General features: G+C 45.3%; 1 protein-coding gene across 5 annotated transcripts in view; it reads left to right on the top strand.

Annotated features, from left to right (window-relative positions):
- Nucleotides 1-23,089, top strand: part of EXTL3 (exostosin like glycosyltransferase 3) — a 230,152-nt gene that overhangs the window by 33,457 nt on the left and 173,606 nt on the right. For 3 of the 5 annotated variants that reach the window (XM_061625839.1, XM_061625834.1, XM_061625835.1), the window contains exon 1: nt 22,395-22,855. The exons of 1 other annotated variant lie outside the window; for it this stretch is intronic. The gene's annotated coding sequence lies outside the window, so the exon portion shown is untranslated. Of the gene's footprint in view, nt 1-9,533; nt 9,555-22,394; nt 22,856-23,089 lie in introns of those variants that run through there. One more of the 5 variants, XM_061625836.1, reaches the window with a different exon arrangement.

Genomic DNA, 23,089 nt, shown 5'->3' with positions numbered 1-23,089 from the left:
ACTCCCCTCTTTCCTTCACTATCTCTGGTTTCCCGCAGCTGCATCAAAAATCCATTACAGTTCCTGCTTTCCTCTGGGTCCTTGGTAGCTGAAGCAAAGATCTAAGAAGCTATATGCAGGATTTCCTCTTGCCTGCAGTCTTTGCTGTTTTCCCTGCCTGATCCAGGAGTTTCGATGCACCCCAGTTCTACAGGATTGCCCACTAAAGCTGGAAAGGGTATATATACAAGTTCAAGGTGGTTTTGGTGTACAAAGCCCTATACAGCTTGGGACCAGGAGATCTGAAAGATTGTCACTGCACTTTGCAGGTGAGGGCCTCCTGCAGATACCATCTTATCAGGAGGTCTGTTCCATACAACATAGGAAGCAGACCTTTAGTGTTGTGGCACTGACCCTTTGGAATTCCCTCCGCTTAAATGTTAGACAGGCGCCATCTCTATTATCTTTTCGGCACCTACTGAAGACCTTCCTCTTTCAACAAGCTTTTAAGCAGAGACCTTATCCCAGTCTGCATCTGTGTTGGAATGGCTTTTTAAGATGTTACTAGATGGTTTTTTAAAAATATGTTTTAAGATGTTTTTAGTCCCTTGTTTGCTGCCCTGGGCTCCTTCTGGCATAGAGAATGGGAGAGTTGTTTAAGGGTCACGACTGATGGGTCAGCCTGACACTGTTTAAAGTTTTTTATCTTTTATTTTTATCGTTTAAGTTCTTTTATTCTCACTCTCTCATGTGTGTATGCCCATATAAGTGTGTGTATGTGTATGCATAATGCATTTTAATTTACTGTAGTGTTTTTATTGTGTATTTTACTATATATGGGTGCTATTTTATTGTAGCTGCACTGAGTGCCCTGTTGTAGGGTAGAAGGGCAGGATAGAAATATTTTAGATAAAATTAAAATATTTTAAAATAATTACATAATAATAATAAATAATATCTTCCTCCCTGTTTTGTCTTCTGGAGGTCCACTCCCTACAAATTGTAACCTCTGTGTCTGCTCCCTCTTCCTTTTAGTATATGCGTGTGACTGTGTTTTTAGATTTGTTTTTCGCCTCCTGCCTGTTTCAGAAGCCACCCTCTAGTCCTCCCTGCCCAGCTGCACATGACCAAGGCCTGTTCTGCAAGATGAACCCAGAGAGAGACACACACACAGCAGGCCAGACTCAAACCCACCATCTCTCCATCTCCTCTTATGCCTTGTATCCTGGCTTCTCCTTGTGTGAATGGTGTGTGTGTGTTATGGTTAGGATTATTTATCTAATTCCCTCACACCTAAGGATGGATGAGAATTTTGATTCAGTTTTCATTTCAAGCAGAATTTATCAGATTCGCAATTTCTGAAACAATATGAGAACCAAAACATAGCCATACTTCCATGGGAGAATTTTGGGATGTAGTTCGCCAACTGAACAGCATTTACAAAAATGCATATATTAGGAGAAAGTGTGCATAAAAATGAATACATGAGTGAAAATAACATGAAAAAAGGCATGAAATGATGAGAAAGGGCTTGCAAAAATGTGTACTTTTGTCAAAACTGCCTACAAAAAAGTGTTTATTTGGAGAAATTTGCACCAAAATGGTGGAGAATTTTCATGAGAATTTTTTTTTAAATCACAGATTGCTGCAGAAATGTAGAGAACTGAATTTAACACTGTAAAAATGAGAAACTGAGAGGACCAAAACAGACAGATCTTTCCATCCCTACTTACACCAAAGAAATGTGCATTGTTACTGACCTTTCCCCACTGATGTTAATAGATATTAATTGTTGCTGAGCTATTCTCCACTGAAGTGTTCAGATGTGTATATTTTGATTCTGTGTCTGTGGGCCCGTCCATATGACTGTATAATCTGCAGTGTTATTGCCTTGTGTCCTCATTAATTGACCATCGTCCATATGACGTTGCAACCTAGTACGGATTTTTGCGTTCACAAATCCACATTAGAAATACCGCCAAAAAACCAATATGCTTTCTTGTGTGCTTAATGTCCGTGTGCTTGCATGCAATGCTGCGGACTTCCCTGCAATAGGCGGTCCATGGGTGTTGCTCTGTCATAAGCCCAAGCCCCCTATCTCCTTCCCACCCAACAGCACATCCACAAACCTGTGCATGCTTGGGAATTAAAAAAAGAGAGAGAGATGTTTCTGTGCTCTTCCAAAACAGTGTGTAAAAAGCAAATGACAGTTATGGACCAATCACTGAAAACAGGTGGCCAATGCTAAAGCAATTTAGACCAAAAAAAAGCCCACATGTATGGATGCTTGATAATCGGGTTTTCACAATAATCTGACCACAAACAGGACATGTATGGATCTCGAGGCCACCAATCGTATATGGAAAATGTGGATTTTGCAGTTAAGTATGGATGGGCCCTATGTGTGCTCAATAAATATTCCAATTTTTAAAAGATCTGTGTAAGTTACTGGGTAAACCTGCCAAGATGCGCTGTTGCTGGTGTCTAAAGATCCTAATTCACAAGACACATGTATGTGAAACATGTGTCTGCAGAGGAGGTTTGCTTACAAGTCCAAAACACCAGAGGGCACCAGGTTGGTGAAGGCTGCCCTAAGACCTAGTCTCCCTGGCTGCTTGAGGACCCAGTGCTGGATGCCCAGGAGGCTGCCTGGGAGAGTGGGTGGTGGAGACCCCCTTCAGCACCTTACAATTCCTTTTGTCTATATCGAACTTACTTCAAATCTCCTTTATTTGTGCCATTTGTTGTCCTGTATAATGCTTCTAAGTGTTTCCCTAAGTCCAGTCTTTAATCCACCAGCTGCATGGAATGCGCATGTTCAAATAAATCCTTTGTAATTCTCGATGTCCATGCATTGTAGGAGCAGTCTGCATTTTGGTCCTGTGATGCCAGCATTGAAGTAAATGCTGCTTATTGACTGCATTGTGGTATTTTTAAGGTCTGCAGACTGAGCTCCAGCCCGCCTTGTTTGAGTACCACTCGCTAATGAGTGCTTTGATATTTATAACTTTGCCATCTGCTGTGAGGCAGATTCTGTAGAGTGGGAAGCGACTTGGGTTTCCCTGATGGACATTCCGTTTAAATGAATAGTGAGCGTGGGAAATGGCAACTGAGCGAACTTTGGGAGAGGAAGAGACAAATGCCTCCATTTGGTGGTTTGCTTACTCACGCAAAAATGGAGCAGGCCCTCGGAGAGGTGGGATTCGCTAAAGACAAAGTATCCCAAGCTTTTTTTTTTTTTTTAACTTTAATACAGAATGCAAATACAGCATTTTCCAGAAAGCCAACCCATACATCTGTTACAGTCCCCCATCAAACCAAGACTTGTAAGGTGGGGAAGATCTGGGGATGTCAACACCTTAGCTAGTTCGATGTAGTGCAGGGGTTCCCAAATCTCCCCCCATGGACCACTCCAAAATTGCTGAGGGTCTTGTCAGAACACTCAGTTATTTTCCTGCCTGTTGTGTAGCCACTGTAGTGAGCTGTGCTAGATGGTTTTTAATCAAACCAAGATTAAACGTCTTAATTCTAGCCTCCCATTAACTTCACTGCTAATCCTGCCCACTACTTTCAAGTGCCTCCTCCCCTGTTACTTCTGGTCCATCCTGCTCACCTTCCATGCAGACTACTTGGTTCTGAGAACAACAGAGTTCTGCACAGACATGCCACCTGAATGAAGCTTGTGGGCCGCTAGTGGTCTGTGGGCCCCGGTTTGAAAACCCCTGGAGTAGTGATTAAAGTGTTGGACTAGGACCTGGAAGACCAGGGCTCAAATCCCCACTCGGCCATGAAGCTCACTGGGGTGACCTTGGATGAGCCACCATCTCTCAGCCTAACCTACCTTGCAGGGTGGTTGTGAGGATATAATGGAGAGGGGGAGAACCACATATGCCACCTTGAGGTCCTTCAAGGAGGGATATAAATGTAATAATAAATAATATATTACTAAAAATGTTCATAATAAAATTTTGAAAAATATTTCTAAAGTCCATGGATCCAGCATGTCCCGGCCAGGGCTGTGGAGTCAGAGTTGGAGTCGTGGAGTTGGAGTCAGAAGCAATTTTGGGTGGAGTCGGAGTCGGTAGAAATGTACTGACTCCAACTTCAAAATAAAAATAATATTTTAATATTAATACATTAATATACATTTGCCATTTATGAAGGAGTCAGAGTTGGAGTCAGACAGTAGAAAAATTAATATACATTTGCCATTTATGAAGCAGTCTGAGTCGGACAGTAGAAAAATAGAGGAGTCAGAGTCAAAGGTTTGACATACCGACTCCACAGCCCTGGTCCTGGTGAGCCTGAATGAAAGATCCATCCTTAAATCTTTTATGTAGAAACACTGGGGAACCCTAGTTGGCCCCTTGAACACATGTGCATAGATTTACTTACATACACATACACATATGCTTGATATCTTTGCTGCTGCAAGAAAAATGGAAAACGTGAGTTTGGAAATGGCTGTAAGCTAGGGGTCATCAGTGTGATGCCCTGCAGCTATTTTGGACTACAACTCCCATCATCCCATACCATTGGCCATGCTGACTGGGGTGGATGGGAGTGGAAGTCCCCGCAACATCTGGAGACACTTCTGCCTTAAACAGTCCTACAGTGGTGGTATTGGAGGCAAATATTTAGCATGTGTTTTTAAATTGTGTTCAATTTTTTTAAATTGTGTTTTAAAATTTGTATATTTGTTTTTAATGTTTTTAATTGCTGTAAACCGCCCAGAGAGCTTCGGCTAAGGGGCGGTATATAAATGAAATAAATAAATAAATAAATAAAGTAGACCCTCTCCTGGAAGACTTGGGTATAGGTCCAAAGGTCCCAGCATTTTAAATAAGAAACATTGCTCCCTCCTTGTATAAAGTAGGCAAGCTGCATGTGGGTGTGCTGAGAGTCCAATTTGCAAGGGTGGGGGGATAGGAAAGAGTCTCTACCAGATCTTCTACCAGATCTCCTTCCATTGCAGAAAAATGTTGGGGAATTAGAACAATCTCCCCACTTGCCTGGCACCCCAGTGTCTCCCAAAATGGTGAGTATTCCCCCAGGTGCACACACTGTTCATGCTGCGGTGGAATATTGCCAGCTGTGTGCAGGTGTGAGGCCCCAGCCGCTGGAGCTGGATGCAGAGCAGCAAAGGGCTTCTTGCTTGCTTCTTTTTGGGTTGGGACCTGAAAGTGGGGTGGGGGAATGTGGGCTCAGAGGCATCAAATGCAATTCTTCCCTAGATCCTATTAAACTACAAAGGGGAATGCCAGGATTGTGTGCGTCTGTGCAGGGGTTGTGGGTGGCTTGTCCTTGCAGGCTGTATTTCCCACTAGCAGCAATTTTATTCCAAAATTCTAACAGCTGGTTTCTTTCAGAAAGCATTCAGAAAGGGTTTCTTTTGGGCCAGGAATCAGCTGCGAAATTTGTTTGGAGTCCTGTTGTTGCAAGGCGCCTACAGACAACCTAGCGGCCCCCACTCTTTGGAACTCCCTCCCACAAGATCTCTGGCACGCCTCTTCCCTAAATGTGTTTCGGAAAGCCTTAAAGACCTGGCTCTTTCAGCAGGCCTTCGGGGTATCCGGGGAGGGTTAATTGTTATAACTGTAATGCCTCCTGCCCAGTTTTAATATTGTTGCTGCAGATGTATTGTTTTTATATTGTATTATTATATTTTATCAATTGTATTCTAACAAATTTGTAAGTCGCCTAGAGTGGCCATCGGCCAGATAGGCGACGAAGAAATTAAATTTATTATTATTATTATTAGTCCCGCCTTTCCCTAGCCTTGGGCCTTCCAGACAAGGGGCTTAGCCCTGTTTACAGGTGCTGGGGATTGAATGTGGAACCTTCTGCATGCAAAGCAGGTGTTCCACAACTAAGCTACAGCCCTTCTTGTAATGAACAGCTGTTATGAATATTCCCGCAATGAAGAGACAGGCCTATTCATCCATTGCCCACCACAGATGAAACACCTGGGCAGTCTAGATCATGCTTGAGCCCTGGAACATGCCAAGGAATAGCCTGGCTTTAAGCATGTCTGGAGTGCATTAATTAATCCACATGTTACCGAATTCTTCCAAGCTATACAAGAAGTGGATTGGACTGTGAAAGAACAACCCAGATTGTGTTTGCATGTTTACAAATTTGTAGGACAATGCAATATCTCAGAGAGGTCAGGTCTCCTACTCCTCTGGTGCATTCACTATAGCTGCCCAATTCCCCTGCTTTTTAAAGTTTGACAGAAATATCTGTGGTCTATAGATACATTCTTAAACCACAAGGTTATTTGCCTATGAGTGAATTTCTCTGCTTTTTAATCCAGGAGGTAAGAAATGGGATCATGTGCAAGTTTGCTGAGAATGGATTGATCATTTACATGCTTATTGAGTTCAGTGGGATTTACTTCCCTGCAATCATGCTTAAGATAGGTGAAATTGACCATGGGGAGGGAGGCCTGGAGTGGGCAGGGGAAGAGGAGGAAGGAAGAGGGGAGGAGAGGAAGAAGGGAGGAGGAAGGGTAGAGGAGAGGGGAAGGAGGTCTGATCATTTGCATGCTTATTGAGTTCAGTGGGATTTACTCCTGTGCAGTCATGGCTAGGAAAGGTAAAACTGACCATGGGGGAGGAGGAAGGGGAGGGGAGAGTAGAGGGAAGTAGGAAGGGGGGATCAGAAGGAGGGGGAGGGGGAAGAAGGGGATTGAAAAGGGAGGGGGAGGGGTGAAGGAAGGCGGAGGGAAGGGGCAAAAGGGAGGTGATGGGAGGGAGGAGAAGGGGTGGGCAGGTTTGATCATTTGCGTGCTGATTGAGTTCAGTGGGATTTACTCCTGTGCAATCATGCTTAGGATAGGTGAAACTGAGCTGGGGGAGAGGCAGGGAGGGGAGGAGAAAGGCAGAAAGGGGAAGGGGAGGGGAGGGGAGGCGATTGGGTGGGTGGGCAGGCACTGGGCAGAGGGAAAGCCCCTTTCCCTTCCAAAAGGAAAACATTGTGAACAGTATCATTCTTTTTCAGCGTTTCCCCCACCTTTTTATTCTACAGCAGGAACATGTAGCCTCCCACCCAAATTTAAACCACAGCTGTCACTGGCCACATCCACACCAGGCCTTTATTTCACTTTGGACAGTCATGGCTTCTCCCAAAGAATCCTGGGAAGTGTAGTTAGTGAAGGGTGCTGAGAGTTGCTAGGAGGTGCCCTGTTCCCCTCACAGAGCTTCAGTTAAAGCTGCTGATTGTTAAACCACTCTGGCCACTGGAGCTCTGTTAGGGGAATAGGAGTCTCCTGTCAGAACCCTTCATAAACTACACTTCCCAGGATTCTTTGGGGGAAGCTATGACTGTGTCACGTGAAATCAAAGTCTGGTGTGGGTGTGGCCCCCTGATTTGCCAAGCCAAACAGCTGTGAGTCTGGCTTTTAGAACACTGGCAGATGGTTCTTACTGAGCATGCCCGGCCTTATCATTGAGTTCAATGCAAAATTTCTTAAATTAATTAAAAATTGGCCAGGAATTTTTTAAACTTTTCAACTGCAGAGATGAAGGTCAGAGTATGGGGCAAGGTCAGTAATAGGATTACAGGCACTCTATGAACATGGCTGAGTTTTAATTCATTTCAACAAATCATGAGAACTCTGACAGAAAAAAAGTCCAAAAGGGGTCTGTTTTTCTCTCTCTCTTTTTACTTTGAACTCTCGATTCTCTCTGTTTGTGTATCGTCATGAACATTTAGAGGTTGTTAAGCAAGCATTTCTGAGTTCAGGACTATAAGTTTTGTAAGCTTTTGTTTTGAAATGAGCTTATGGGAAGCATCAGAATGGCATGGGGGGTATTTTCAATTTAACATTGTGGCTCTTGTGGCTGTATAATTAAACCTCAAAAATGTAATATCTCAGAAATTTAAACAAAGAATATTAGAGAAGCATGCATGATACATGATGCAAAGCCCTCCTGAAATAAAATGGTTTTAAACTGATGTCTGAAACTTAGCAGAGACGTTGCCTGTTTGACTTCTAGAGGGAGGGAGTTCGGCCCACTACAGTCAAGGCACAACTCCTTGTTGACATGAGCAGGGGTGCAGTCGTCCAGGGTCTCAGCTTTACTTTTTTTGGAGCAGGGTCCCAGTATGGTCCGTATGTTGTTTGTAAGGTGGACCCACACAGCTCTGTTGGTGGCTGTCAATTTAGTATTTATTTATCTATTTATTATTTGGTTTATATCCCACCCTTCCTCCCACCAGGAGCCCAGTAAAAGAAAATTTGTCTGTGTGTGCAACTCTAGTCTTTCCTGTATCTGTGTGACTTGTGAGAGCTGCCAAGTGACCCTCTTCTCTTTGCTTGCTTGATTTGCTGATGATCAGGGCCAATCAGCAGGAAAGGGGAGTGTGTTAGCCACTGAGAAGTCTTGTAACATGCTTCCTTGTCCTTTCCTATGGATTGCAGCCAATCAGAGTGAAAAGAGTTGAGTCAGCCACTGCAAAGACTCTTCTCAGTAGCTAACACTCTCCCCTTTCATGCTGATGGGCTGCTAGGGATGTCTGTTGTTGTGTGAGAAGGCATTAACAAGGAACTTATTCCCAACTCAGCAGCAAAAAAGGGGGAGGGGTAGCTGTGACTAACATGAAGGACACTTCACTTCTGAACTTGCCACTACACTACTGGACATGAGTCATGCTTCTGGTCCATGGGAACCACTAATAGTATTCCCCCAGATGATCTCAGTGATAGACTTGGGACATACAGGGTAAGGCGGTCCTTAAAAACCCTTGAACCTGGCCTGATAGCAGATGGGAAGCCATTGCAGGTCTTTTAACAGCGATGTCATGTGTTGGTGGTAGTTTATTCCCATACCAGTCTAGCTGCAGCGTTCTGCACTAGCTAACGCTTCCGGACCAGACCCAAGGGCAGCCTAGTTGAATACCAGTGGCTGAGCAGCAACAGCAAGAGGTGCTGTTGCCTTCGAGCCCTGCTTGTGGACTTCCCAGAGGCAGTCTGGGAAATGGGATGCTGGACTAGATAGGCCTTTGGTCCGATCTGGCCGGGTTCCTCTTGCATAGCTTTCAAGCAGGTGAAAAACAGCTGCTTGAAAACATGCAAAAGTTGAGCTGTCTTTGTCTAAGAGGAATGGTGGAATAAATATTTTTGAAATAAATATGTAGCTTATACAGAGTATTTTTGCAGCTGCTCTTTTTTTTAAAGCCTCCCCTTCCCTCAAAGGTGGTAACAGTTGTACATGCTGTTGTTGGTTGCATTAAGAATGACAAAGGGTGAAAAAAACTGCGGGCAAAGGTGTTTGTATTTCCAAGAGGAAAAGATGCGTGGGTGCATTCAGTCGTTTCAGTGACATTTTGCCTAAGTCGCACATAATGCGGTAATTGTCTCTTCAGGAAATGCACTTTGATGTACACTTTCCAATTGCTCTCTGTAGGTGTGCACCTATAATACCACTTTTGTCTCTCTCTGTCTCCCTCTCTTCAGTGGCTGGTTCCTCAGTTCTTGATCCTGAATAGCCTGTTGCCTAACAAAGAGAGGACTGAATGTGGCTTTGGATGTTTTAAACAAGTAAGAGGGGCAGAGAGAGAAGGAAGCTAAAGTGAGTTACCCGGCTTCTTCCCACGCTCGTTTTAGAAGTTCCAAAGCTGAGCCCTTACATCTCTCCCCATAGGGACGTGAGTGTGTCTGCGCACGTGGGCACACTTGCATACTTTAAATGCAGAGGCAGCACACACACATTCCCAGTTCATTTTAGCTTCTTCTTACTATATGACCAATTCACAATTAGTTTCTTATTTATGTAGCCAGATGTGGGGAACTTTGGCCCTACAATCCCCAGAAGTCTCTGAGAAGAGGGGCTGACTGTTAATCCACTCTGGCCACTGGAGCTCTGTCAGATGAACAGGAGTCCTTTTAACGACTCTCAGCCCCCTTCACAAACTACACTTCCTAGGATACTTTGGGGGAAGTCATGACTGTCTAAAGTGGAATAAATGTCTGGTGTGGGTGTTGCCCCCTGATTAGCCAAGCCAAACAGCTGTGAGGCTGGCTTTGAGAACACTGACAGCTGGTTCTTACTGAGCATGCCCAGGCATATCATTGACTCCAGTGTTAAATTTCTTAATTTAATTAAAAATCAGCCAGGCATTTTTAAAAAACTTTTAAACTGCAGAGGATGAAGGTCAGAGTATGGGGCAAGGTAACTAACAGGATAACAGGTACTCTCTGAACATGGCTGATTTTTAATTAATTTCCATAAATTATGAGACCACTGATAGAAAAAAGTCCAATAGGGGTCTGGATTTCTCCCCTCTTGTTTTACACTTTGAACTCTAGATTCTATCTGTGTTTTGTGTATTACCATGAAAATCTAGAGGGTTGTTAAGCAAATGTTTCTGAGTTCAGGACTATAAGTTTTGTAAGATTTTGTTTTGAAATGAGCTTATGGGAAGCAGCAGAATGGCATGGGGGTATTTTCAATTTAACATGGAAAAATGTGAAAAATCCATGCTGACTATAGTATACAGCCACTCTTGTAGTTGTATAATAATCAATAAAATACACACTAGTAACACCAAAAAGTAGACTTCAAAACAAATTAATTCAGTATCAGTGAAAACCAGCTGAAAAACAGCATAGGAACACCATAAAACCAGTATAAAACCAGCCTTAATAAAAATCTGCATTCACACACTACATATAGATGTGGTTGACCTGTGGAACTCTAGATGTTGCTTGACTCCAACTCCCATCAACCCCAGTAAGCATGGCAATAGTCAGGCATGAAGGGAGTTGTAAGATCTAGAGGGCCACAGGCTAATCCTGTTCTGACTTGTGAAATTTGCTGTCTCAAGCTATGGTGGTGACCAGAGCCACCCCTAGGCACCGGGAAGCGGAGCAGTTGCTCCGGGCCCCATGCTTTGGGGGGCCCCTGTGCTTGGCAATCTGCTCACGAGCCGGCTCCTCCCTCCCTGCTTGCTCGCCTTTGCCACGCCAGCCAAGGCGGAGTGCTCGCTCGCTGTCTTTCTCTCCGCCCAGGACAAGGGCTTGCTCGCCTGCCTGCCCGCCATGCCGAAGCCGCCGCCGCTCCTGCTGCGGTCAGCGAGCGGTAGCCGCCCCGGGGACAGCGAGCTGGGCCAGCAGTTCCAGGACTGGTGCCTACGCACCTACAGCGACTCGGCCAAGACCAAGATGGTGACCCAGAGCAAATGTGGGGGGCCCCCAACTATGCTTTTGCCCCGGGCCCCCGCACATGCTAAGGGAGGTCCTGGTGGTGACCACTAACTAGGGTGGCTTTAAAAGTGAGGGTTAGAGAAATTAATCAACAATATTGCTACTAGTCATGGTGACTATATGTTACCTCCTAGCTAGTTCAGAGGTACTAGCTGTTGGGGAACAACAGCTGGTGGGAGTTCTTGTGCTAAGGTTGTTCCTGTGGCCTTTCCATAGGTATCTAGTTGGCCACTAGATCACGCAGCGCATATGGAACTCACTCTCACAAGAGGCGGTGATCTGGCCACCAGCTTGAATGGCTTTAAAATAAAATTAGACAAATTCATGGAGAATAATGCTATCAGTGGCTACTAGCCATGATGGTTATGCTCTGCCTCTACAGATGGAGGCAGCATGCTTCTGAATATTATTTGCTGGAAACTGCAGGAGGGGAGTGTGCTCTTGTGTATAGGTCCTGCTTGTGGGCTTCCCATGGGTATCTGGTTGGCCACTGTGAGAACAGGATGCTGGATTAGATGTGCCATTGGCCTGATCCAGGCAGGACTCTTAATATGTTCTTACTGTGGAAAACAGGAGGTTGGATTCGATACGTCTCTTGGCATATTTGATGTGTGGTTCAGTAATGGAGCAAATGTGATCTAGAAGATGAATTACAGTGGGACTGAGCAAAGGTGGGGATTTCACTGGCAATCCTTTCTCTAGTCAAGCATTCCCTGCAACTGCAGCCACCCCCTCAATCCCAGTTTCCTAACCACAAGTGTTGGTGTTGTGCCCTCTTCATTGTTGCGAGGAGAGGGAATGATGGATTGTGTTTCCAACCCACTAATGTTTAATTTTAAAAATAAAGGAGTGCTAGATTACACAATTTGACACACCATGTTCCATAATGTTTTATTTTAAATACTTGTTTTTATTTGAAGTTGCTTTCAGTAACCTTGGTTTCATAAAAGTCATGGGAGTCACCACAGTGCATGTCCAAACTTAATTTATATTGGTTGTCTTCATTTTGATAATGGTAAAAGCAAAGCAATTTAATGCATTTGTTCAGATATGGCCCATTATGAGAAAATATATGCTCCATACAGCTATTGGTAATAGGAATTGACTTTACGTACTGCACAACCTTGTGAAGGTTTTGTGCAGAGTCATTACCAAATTTTTCAAGAAGGGGCTTTCTTTGCCTACTTTCACATAGATTTTTAGATCTTGGGCATTAACTGTTTTTACAGAAGCAAAGCTTTGAATTCAACAGCTCCTGTAAGACTTTTGTTCTGCTTTCATCACTAATAAAAGATGATAGATACTGTAAGATTAATAAAAGAGTCACATTTTGAAGGTGAGGGCATTCCTAACAGTGCAGATTGCCTGGGAGGAGGTGAAGGGGGAGCTATTGGTAGTCTTTCTTTAGTGTAACTGGGAGAACCCAAATAAGGTCTCTTATTTATACCTTCCCATAAATATTCACTAATAGGCAAAAATCCCTTGCTATTTGAGAATGTACCTATAGCCAACAGATATTTCTATCAAACATTAAAAAGCAGGGAAATTGGGCAGCTATAGGGAATGCACCAGGGGAGCAGGAGATGTGACCTCCTCTCTGAGATATTGTACCACCCTACAAATTTGTCAAAATGCAAACACAATTTGGGTTGGTCTTTCATAGTCGAATCCACATCCTGTGCAGCTTCGGAGAATTTGGTAACATGTGCCTCTGATCATATGGAGAGGGGAGGAGGAAGGGAGGGGAGGGGAGGGGAAGGAGGGGAGAGGGGAAAGAGAGAGAGGGAGGGGCAGAAGGGGGATAGGAGGGAAGAGTAGGGAAGGGGGTGGTTAAACTTTTGTTGTTGTTATGTGCCTTCAAGTCGATTACAACTTATGGTATGAATCAGCGATCTCCAATAGCATCTGTTATAGACCACCCTGTTCAGATCTTGTAAATTCAGGTCTGTGGCTTCCTTTATGGAATAAATCATTTGCATGCTAATTGAGTTCAGTGGGATTTACTCTGATGCAGTCATACTTAGGATAGGTGAAACTGACCTGGGGGAGGGGGACAAGTAGGGGAGCGGGGTTGTTAAACTTAGAGCTTTGTTAAGCAAGTGTTTCTGAGTTCAGGACTATAAGATTTGTAAGATTCAGGACAGAAAATGTCCATGTGATAAGGAGGAGGTTGAAACAGTGATCCATGTTTTATTATATTGCCCATTTTATTCTGATCTTAGACAGCAGATAATCATTCCCATTATAGATCAAATACCAGGTAGGAAGGATATATTTTATGCAGAATTCTTACTGGATGATCACTCTCCTGATGTAACTGAAAAAGTTGCGAAATACTGCGATTTAGCCATTCGTCGCAGGAAACAATGTGTTGACAAAAGGGGTACTCAATCAGTAATTTTAACAAAAGAATCTTTTAAAAGTAATAATTAAAAACAAATAAATAAACAAAGTGACTGGTGATAGTTATAAAATTTTTTTGTTGTTGGATTTTGTTATATGTATGTTGTAATTCTGTATGTTTTTATCGGTCAATGACCGTAATAAATTATCTATCTATCTATCTATCTTGTAAGATTGTATTTTGAAATGAGTTTATGGGAAGCAGCAGAATGTCATGGGGGTTATTTTCAATTTAACATGGCGGAATGTGAAAAATCCACATTCTGGCTATAGTATACAGCCACTCTTGTGGCTGTATAATTTCAAAGGGATTTTACAGTTAGAAACAATTACACACTTTCATATATAAAAGCAATTTCAAATCCATTGCAGATATATGTTAGGATAACGATCTCCACATCAAAGGCTTCTTGAAAAAGGATGATCTACACCAAAAAGACAATAGAGACAGTACCTCTCTCATGCATAACGTGGGGGAAATCCAAAAGGTAGGTGCCACCACACTAAAGGCCCAGTTCTTATATTGTACTGAATGGACTTCTTGTTGAGATGGTATCTCTGCAGGAGGCCCTCTCCTGCAGAGCACAGTGGTCGTCTGGGCATATAAGGGGTGAGATGATACTTTAGGAGCCCATAAAACCCCCAAGCTGAGATAGTTTTAAGTGGGGATTAGACATTTCTAATCTAGCAGCTGCTTTTAGCTATGGCACCTAAAAGGTTCAAAGGCAGTGAAATTCCTAGTACTGGATGCTGGGGGCAAGCAACATGGAAGGACTGTTGCCTTCACACCACTGCTTGTGGCCGTTTTGAAAATATCTGTCTAGCCACGTTTTGCAGACATACTGCTGCACTGGACGAATCTTTAGTCTCATCCAGCTAGGCTCTTACCTTTTTTTTTTTTTTAACCCTCAGCCAGTCCTAAAGGAGAGATAAGACTTGTCTGGAAAAGGGAGCAAATTGATTTGGTTTGTGCCGTGCCTCCCCTCTTCACTTTTCTGCTGTCATCTTACACTCTCTGGACTGAAGCCGGCAGACTGTGGATTTCCCCCCTTTAATATATGAACATAGTTGACTGGGTCAAGTCACAGCAAGGGGGAAGCATGGGGGGGGGAGGAAATAGCTGCTTTCAGAGCTCTCTTCTTCCCCAGCTATCAGCCTGTCTCTGCCCTCCCCTTGGCTCCCAAATAAACGGAGCTGAGCAGTGATGGCTCTTGTATACCATTTCTTCTTGTTGTTGTTATATGCCTTCAAGCTAATTACGACATATGGCGACCCTATGAATCAGTGACCTCCAATAGCATCTGTTATAGACCAGATCTTGTAAGTTCAGGTCTGTGGCTTCCTTTATGGAATCAATCCATCTCTTGTTTGGCCTTCCTATTTTTCTACTCCCTTCTGTTTTTCCCAGCATTATTGTCTTTTCTAGTGAATCATGTCTTTTCATGATGTGTCCAAAGTATGACAACCTCAGTTTCATAGTTTTAGCTTCTAGTGATAGTTCTGGTTTAATTTGTTCTAACACACAATTATTTGTCGTTTTCACAGTCCATGGTATGAGGAAAGGTCTCCTGTAACACCACATTTCAAATGAGTTTATTTTTCTCTTATCCGCTTTTTTCACTGTCCAACTTTCACATCCATACATAGAGATCGGGAATACCATGGTCTGAATGGTCCTGACTTTAGTGTTCAGTGATACCATTTCTAAAACAGTTTAACCGATGTCTGAGATCTCCTCGCTTCTAGTGGAAATTAATCCTGTCGCAGATACCCGGAGGGGTATTTACCCTTTAAGTCCCCAGACACTTCCCCCTGGCAACAATAATCCCCTTATAAGTAAACCTTCACTGTCTTGGGTAGAGATGAGAAAACTAGAGACGGAGGAACATGGGACGTGTGATTCTTGTTTTACAATGAAGGAATCCCTAAATAAAGCTCCTGAATGGATCTCTTCTAATGTGAGCAGATGGAGTCCAAGCATGGAAGTGATCGAGCTAATAGAGGAAGATATTATGTCTCTTGAAGCTCACAATAACCCCAACAGTCAATATGTCCCCCAATGCGGAGGGAATTATGAGCATTCTGTAGGAGAGCTCTGTGATTCAAATGCTCTCTCTTATGAAATTCGGAAAGTACAAGTCCAGCTAGCTCCCCCTCCTATTCTTTTTGACTGAATTTTCTTGGGAGGCCTGATCAAGCAACTGTGCAGTCTAGAAGTGCTGCCGGCTGGGAAAACAAAATTTCTGACCTTGACCCTGCCCTTAGAAAGGTTCAAGATAGTACCCCTTTTCCAGAGCCTCGGTCCAAAGATGACCTATTTCAAGGCTTTTAGTTTTCTTATAACGGCAGGATGTGCTCCCCTCATAGTAGGTCAGGGAGGGGGATCCAGGTGGCTCCCATTAGTACCATAGAGGGCAGAGGGAGATACAGTGTGGGGGGACAGCGATGTTATCGGGTGAGAGGGATATGCAACAGGACGTTAGTTGCCCCCAAGCTGTCTCCCCACTCAAATAACCTGGATAGCCACGGTGTCAGTCCCCCTGGGTTGAAATTTATTAATTTATTTATTTGTTAAATTTCTATACCGCCCGACTAGCATAGTTCTCTGGGCGGTGTACAACAGAAAAATATAAAATCCAATAAAAATCCAATAGTTCAGTATAAAAACATGTAAATGGGATCCATAAATCTAAAATCAATTTAAACACATTTAGAGACAAATTGCTGCTCATGAATGCCAGGTCGGTGAATGGTAAAACAATGGCCATTCAGGACTTGATCCTGGATGAGCACGCCGACCTGGCCTGTATTACTGAGACCTGGTTGGATGAAGCTGGGGGGGTTAATCTCTATCAGCTCTGCCCATCAGGTTTCTCGGTGCAGCAGCAGGTGAGACCTGGGGGGTGGGGAGGAGGAGTCCCAGTGATCTACCGAGATACCATCTCTCTGACCAGGTGCCCTGTCCCGCAGTGTTCTGGATTCGAGTGTGTGTATTTGAAGCTGAGCGGCCGGAACAGAACAGGGATTCTGTTGGTGTACCGCCCACCCCGCTGCTCCACAGTCTCCCTTCCTGAGCTAACCGGGATGGTCTCGGGGTTGTTGTTGGAGTCCCCGCGGCTTGTGGTGCTGGGGGACTTCAACATCCATGCTGAGACCGCCCTGTCAGGAGTGGCTCAGGACTTCATGGCCTCCATAGCAACCATGGGTCTGTCCCAAGTAGTAACTGGCCCCACTCATGCTGCTGGTCACACTTTGGATCTTGTTTTCTGTGTGGAGAAGGATGATGGTGATCTTGGTGTGGAGGATCTTTTTTTGGCTCCTTTGTCACAGACAGATCACTACCTGGTGGGGTTTAGACTCACTGGGACTCAGAACCTCTGCAAGGGTGGGGGACCAATTAGGATGGTCCCCCCCCAGGAGCCTGATGGACCCAGATAGGTTCCTGAGGACTCTTGGGGATTTTCCTGCCACCTTGGCAGGTGATCCTGTCGAAGCCCTGGCTGACCTCTGGAATGAGGAAATGGCCAGGGCGGTGGACACGATTGTCAGCTCTTCACTGAGACAGCAGTGTCGGTGGGGGTGCAGGCAGGGCTGGAGATTCCTTGGTAATTTCCAGGCTGTAAGTCCTCAGCTGGCAGCTTGGCTATAAATCTGCCAGGCTAGCAAGGAGGAAGCAAGATAAGGGCAGAGGCCGTTCAAAGCTTACATGCCAAGCCAGAAATCCAGAAGAGACGTCAGTGAAGGTCCGGGTCTAGTTTGCCGAGAGATCAGTCCAAGTCAAGGTTCAGGGGATAGGAAGACACACAGTGGTCACGCCTGATGTTGTAGTCAGCAACAAGCTGAAGCCAAGGTTTGACTTTTAAGGAGCAGGTTTGTCAGCAGGTGTGAGCCATCAGCGTTTTGGCCTTAAGTGGACAGGCCTGCCCCTCTTCTGCCTGACCTTCTGTTGTCTACGTTCTGCAGGTGAGGGGGGAGTATCCTGTCCACTGTCTGCGTCTGGCTGAAGGGCTTCAGCTGTGTCTGGGGTGCTCTGCAGCTGAGGGGGAGAAGGAGCTGGGTTCTCAGGAGTTTCCTCCATTTCTCCTTCTGGGTCTGCTGCTTCTGGGTCTGCTGCTGTTACTCCCGAGTCATCCTCGTCTGATGAGTCCTCTGACGGGGCCATGACAATGATGCTCCTGAGTGTCTCCTCTCACGTAGTGGAGCCAAACCTGCCCCTTGGTTCACCAAGGAGCTGGCGGTGATGAAGCAAATAATACGGAGACTAGAGTGACGCTGGCGGAAGACTTGAAGCAAGTATGACCGAACACGGGCTAGAGCCTATTTGAAGGCATACTCCATGGCAGTACGGACAGGAAAGAAATCTTTTTTTCTCTGCTGCCATTGCATCTGCAGGGAGTCGTTCAGCGGAGCTGTTTCTAGTGGTTAGGGGTCTTTTACATTCAGACCACCGAGAGGATAATATACGCCACTCAACAACCCGCTGTCAAGAGTTTGCACGACATTTTGCGGGTAAAGTCGCTCAGATTCGCTCCGACTAAGATGCTAGGATTGATACAGTCTCAGGGGATGTAACTTTGGCGCCTGCCTGTCCAATATTGATGGATTCTTTTCAATTTGTGCAGCCTGAGGATGTGGACAGGATCCTTGGAGAGGTGAGAGCCACCACATGTCTGCTGGACCCTTGCCCTTCCTAACTTATAAAAAAGGCCAGAGAGGGACTGGCTGAGTGGGTGGAAGGAGTGGTCAATGCCTCCTTACAACAAGGCAGAATTCCAAGGTGCCTAAAGGAGGCAGTTGTGAGACCTTTATTGAAAAAACCCTCCCTGGACCCCTTAAACATGGATAACTGCCAGCCAGTGTCCAATATTCCATTCTTGGGTAAGGTAATAGAGCGTGTGGTGGCCTCCCAGCTCCAGAGATTCCTGGATGAAACGGAGTATCTAGATCCATTTCAGTCTGGTTTCAGGCCTGGGTATGGGACGGAGACGGCTTTGGTCGCCTTAGTGAACAACCTACGCAGAGAACTGGACAGGGGGAGTGTGTCCCTGATGGTTCTGCTGGACCTCTCAGTGGCTTTCGATACCATCGACCATGGTATCCTCCTGGACCGCCTAGCTGCGATGGGACTTGGGGGCACTGTTTTGCAGTGGCTCCGGTCATTCCTGGAGGGGCGAACCCAGAAGGTGGTATTGGGGAACTCCTGTTCGACTCCTTGGCCGTTGGCCTGTGGAGTCCCTCAGGGTTCAGTTTTGTCCCCTATGTTATTTAACATCTACATGAAACCGCTGGGAGAGGTTGTTCGGGCGTTTGGAGTTTGGTGCCACCAGTATGCTGATGACACCCAACTCTATTTTCCTTTCCACCTTCTTCCAGGGAAGCTGTCTTAAACCGGTGTCTGACGTCAGTGGTGGATTGGATGAGGGTGAACAAATTGAGGCTTAATCCAGACAAGACAGAGGTGCTCCTGGTCAGTTGTAAGGCAGACCAGGGAATAGGGATACAGCCTGTGCTGGATGGGGTTATACTCCCCCTGAAGACACAGGTTTGCAGTTTGGGTGTCCTCCTGGACTCAGCTTTAAATTTGGATTCCCAGGTTTCTGCAGTGGCCAGGAGGGCTTTTGCACATTTGAGATTAGTGCGCCAACTGCGCCCGTTCCTTGACCTGTCCAATCTGGCCACGGTGACACATGCCTTAGTCACATCCCGTTTAGATTACTGTAACGCGCTCTACGTGGGGCTGCCTCTGAAGACTGCTCGGAAACTTCAGCTGGTACAGCGTGTTGCAGCCAGAATGTTAACTGGGGCTGATTACAGGGACCATACAATTCCCCTGTTAAAAAAGCTCCACTGGCTGCCAGTTTGTTTCCGGACACAATTCAAAGTGCTGGTGCTGACCTATAAAGTCCTACACGACTTGGGTCCAGGCTATCTGTCAGACCGCATCACCCTCTATGTGCCTGCCCGGGCCCTGAGATCCTCAGGAGAGGCCCTTCTTTCAATACCTTCATCCGCACAAGTACAACTAGTGAGGATACAAGATAGGGCCTTCTCGGTGGCTGCCCCTAGGCTTTGGAATTCCCTCCCTAAGGAGATAAGAATGGCCTCTTCCCTGCAGTGCTTTCGTCGACAGGTAAAAACTTTCTTATTTCAGCAAGCCTTTGATTCCAAAGGCGGCTAAGGATAGGCCCAAAAGGAGGTTATATTGTTCTTTCTTGTTTATTTTTTAATTATTCTAATTTTATGAGTATAGTTTTTAATTATCAGAAAGAGTTTAATGCTATTTTAAATTAGAGTCCATTTTTTAATTATATCTGTCTATATTTATTTATTTATGTATTATATGCTTTTAACTTTGGTAGGTTTTAATTGTATGTGTTTTTTATCTGGAAGCCGCCGTGAGTTCCAATTTGGAAAAACGGCAGGTATAAATAAAGTTAATAATAATAATAATAATAATAAATAATTCCCTATTTGGCTTCCTGTATGATATATACAGTATCAACAAAAAATCGACAGAAGATGTACTTAAGGCCTGCAAGAATTTGGAAAAATCATTGATGCACAATGGAAACAAAGATATTGATGCTGAAGATCCGTGCTGTGAACTTATAGCAATAGCTCAAAGACTTCCAAAGTCTATGCTGACACAAGGAGTACTTCTCTTCATACTACAACAAAAACTCCTGGATAATGTGCCTAATGTTTCTGTTGCTCTAAGGATCCTTCTCACACTTCCAGTGTCAGTGGCAAGTGGTGAACGCCGTTTCTCAAAGTTCAAACTTTTAAAAACTTACATATGCTCAACAATGTTGCAAGAGAGACTAATTGGCTTGGCAACTGTATCAATTGAACAGGTCCAAGCATCAGCACTTGACCTGAAGGAATTGGTGACAAAATTTGCAAAGGAAAAGGCACACAATTTTTTGGGGGGTGCAAGTAGTTAGCCTTGCCTAGGGCACAAAATAGCCTGGCACCGGCACTGGCGGTACAACAGTGGAACCAATGACCTAGGAGGTGGTGGGCTCTCCAAAACCGGAGGCATTCAAGAGGCAGTCGGACAGCCAGCTGTTGGGTATGGATTGTCACCTTGTAGGGGTGAGTGGGCTTGTGTTTTCCAATGAACCCTGTGAGCGATGACGTTGGGTGTCATGTACTCCCAGTAGGGTCACCCATGGCGGTAAGGTCAAGGGAGAGGAACCAGACAAAGAATGATCCAAGAATGTCCTCAGTGGTAGAACAGGCGGAGGATAACAATGTGTATGTTACAAGGGCTCTGAAGGCAGATGAAGGCTACAAAAGACTTCCAAATCTTCGTGGTATCCATGTCATTGGATCAAAGCCTTTTTCTGTCAAGATTGTGTGTTGATCATTGTGCGCTGACCTCCCCACATAAAACAAATTCACACACATGCATTTTCCAATCAAAACGGACCCACCATTAAAGACCTTATTTTGGAAGACAATCTTACTCAGTCACGAGTGGTTGCCAGTCATGCTTTAAGTTGGATTCCTGCACTGAGCAGGGGCTTGGACTCAATGGTTCAACTTTACGATTTTATTATTCTAACAGCACATTACAGTAGTCTATACGGGAGGTAACTAGAGTACACAGGATGAAAACAACTTACCTTGATTGAGGAAAGCAGCAAACCAGCCGCAGGTGGAAATGATACTCTCAGCCACTAGGCTATCTGGCCCTCAAATGACAAAAACCGGGTCTGGGAGCACCCCCAAACAAGGCACCTTCTCTTTGAGGGGAAGTGTGACCCCATTTGGCCCAATGCCTCAAATAGGTGCTTTTATCAAAGAGGTGTATGGAGAACAAGTCTTATGAGGAAAGGTTGAAGGAACTTGGCATGTTCAGTCTGGTGAAGAGAAGGCTGAGGGGTGACATGATTGCACTCTTTAAGTACCTGAAGGGCTGTCACATAGAGGAGGGTACAGATTTGTTCTCTGCTGCCCCAGAGGGGAGGACTAGGTCTAATGGTTTTAAGTTGCAGGAGCGTAGATTCAGATTGGACATTAGAAGGAACTTCTGGACAGTAAGGGCAGTTCGGCAATGGAATCGACTGCCTAGGGAGGTGGTGGGATTCGCTGGATGTCTTCAAGCAGAGGCTGGACAGCTATCTGCGGGAGATGCTCTAGCTGTGGATTTCCTGCTGTGAGCAGGGGGTTGGACTCGATGGCCTACAAGGCCCCTTCCAACTCTATCATTCTATGTGTCATGCTTGGGCTGGTGTGTAAAGTATTGCAAAAAGGGGTTTAAAGATGCCTTCCTGTTCCCGAGATCTTCTCTCTTTCTATTAGATATTAGTCATTTAGGGAAAGAGGGTGGAAGGTGAGCAGGAAGTTTTAATTTTGTCAGGAAACAAGATCAAATGATCTTGATAAAGATTATGGGTTTACCAGAATGTGTGTGGAGAAAGTGTGACTGCTAGAGAAAATGAAATTGGATTGAATCCATGTTGTATGTGTGTTATATTACACACACACACACACACACACACACACACACACACACACACACACACACACACACACACAGAGTGAGTTTATGTATGTTTGTGATTATAATTCAAATATATATTTTTTAAAAACATAAAGCAGTTTGCCCTAAAACTGAATGCAAATGCATCATCAGATCATTTAACTCATAAGAGCACAAAGAGGCCACATAACTTGACCATAGAGGAATACTATTTTGGGCGGGAAAGAGAAGTCTCGTCGATTGCGCATGCGTTAAATTTGGTGGCGGTGGGGTTTGACGAAGCAGAAAGAGTGAGAGAGAGTCGGCAGTTTCCGTCACCTTCCGAACCTCCTGCTGGTTCTCCCTGCGGTCCCACTCTCCCGACTCTGGCACCCTTCATTTCGGCAACCTCCGCTCATCTCCGCCCTTTCCCGCCCTGCCCTCGTTCCTTTCCGATAGCCCTTCGGCCGTTTCCGCCGTCCCCTTTCGGAAATGACCGAAGACGCGCTGAAGGAACCGGCGGAGGGCGAGAGAAAGCGAGAGGGCGAGGCGGAGCGGACTTTGCGGGTTGGATCGCTCACTCCGTGGAAGGAACCATCTGCGGCCAACTCGGAGGGGTGTGCGTGTGTGTGGAGGACGGAGGGAGCGAGGATTCGGCGGAGGGAATAAAAGGCGAACAGCAGCAGCCGCTTCGCTCTCCGCCCTCCCCTTTCCTCTAATGGTGGTTGTCTGCGGATCCCGGGAGCGACTGGCTTAACACTGCGGCGCCCGTTCGGCGGGAGGGTTAAACTCCGAAGGTAAGGGGGGGGGGAAGAGATGGAATGTACTACCAGTGGTGAAAGAGAGGGGCGTGTAAGTTGTGTGCGCCAAGGCGAGTATGCTACATTTTTTTGGGAGAGGGGGCTTCCTCAAGGCATTAGAGGGGAAGGGGGATTTACCCCCCTTTTCTTGCAGAATGGTACAGCCTAGGGAAAGGCAGCCCCTTCCCCTTTAAGGTGGGTGGAGGTGGGGTGCTCTTTGGTGGTACTCTG

This window comes from Rhineura floridana, chromosome 4 (genome assembly GCF_030035675.1).
Source record: "Rhineura floridana isolate rRhiFlo1 chromosome 4, rRhiFlo1.hap2, whole genome shotgun sequence".
Taxonomy (NCBI): domain Eukaryota; kingdom Metazoa; phylum Chordata; class Lepidosauria; order Squamata; family Rhineuridae; genus Rhineura; species Rhineura floridana.
The sequence above is the reverse complement of the archived record's forward strand: the minus strand, read 5'-3'. Positions and strand labels throughout refer to the sequence as shown.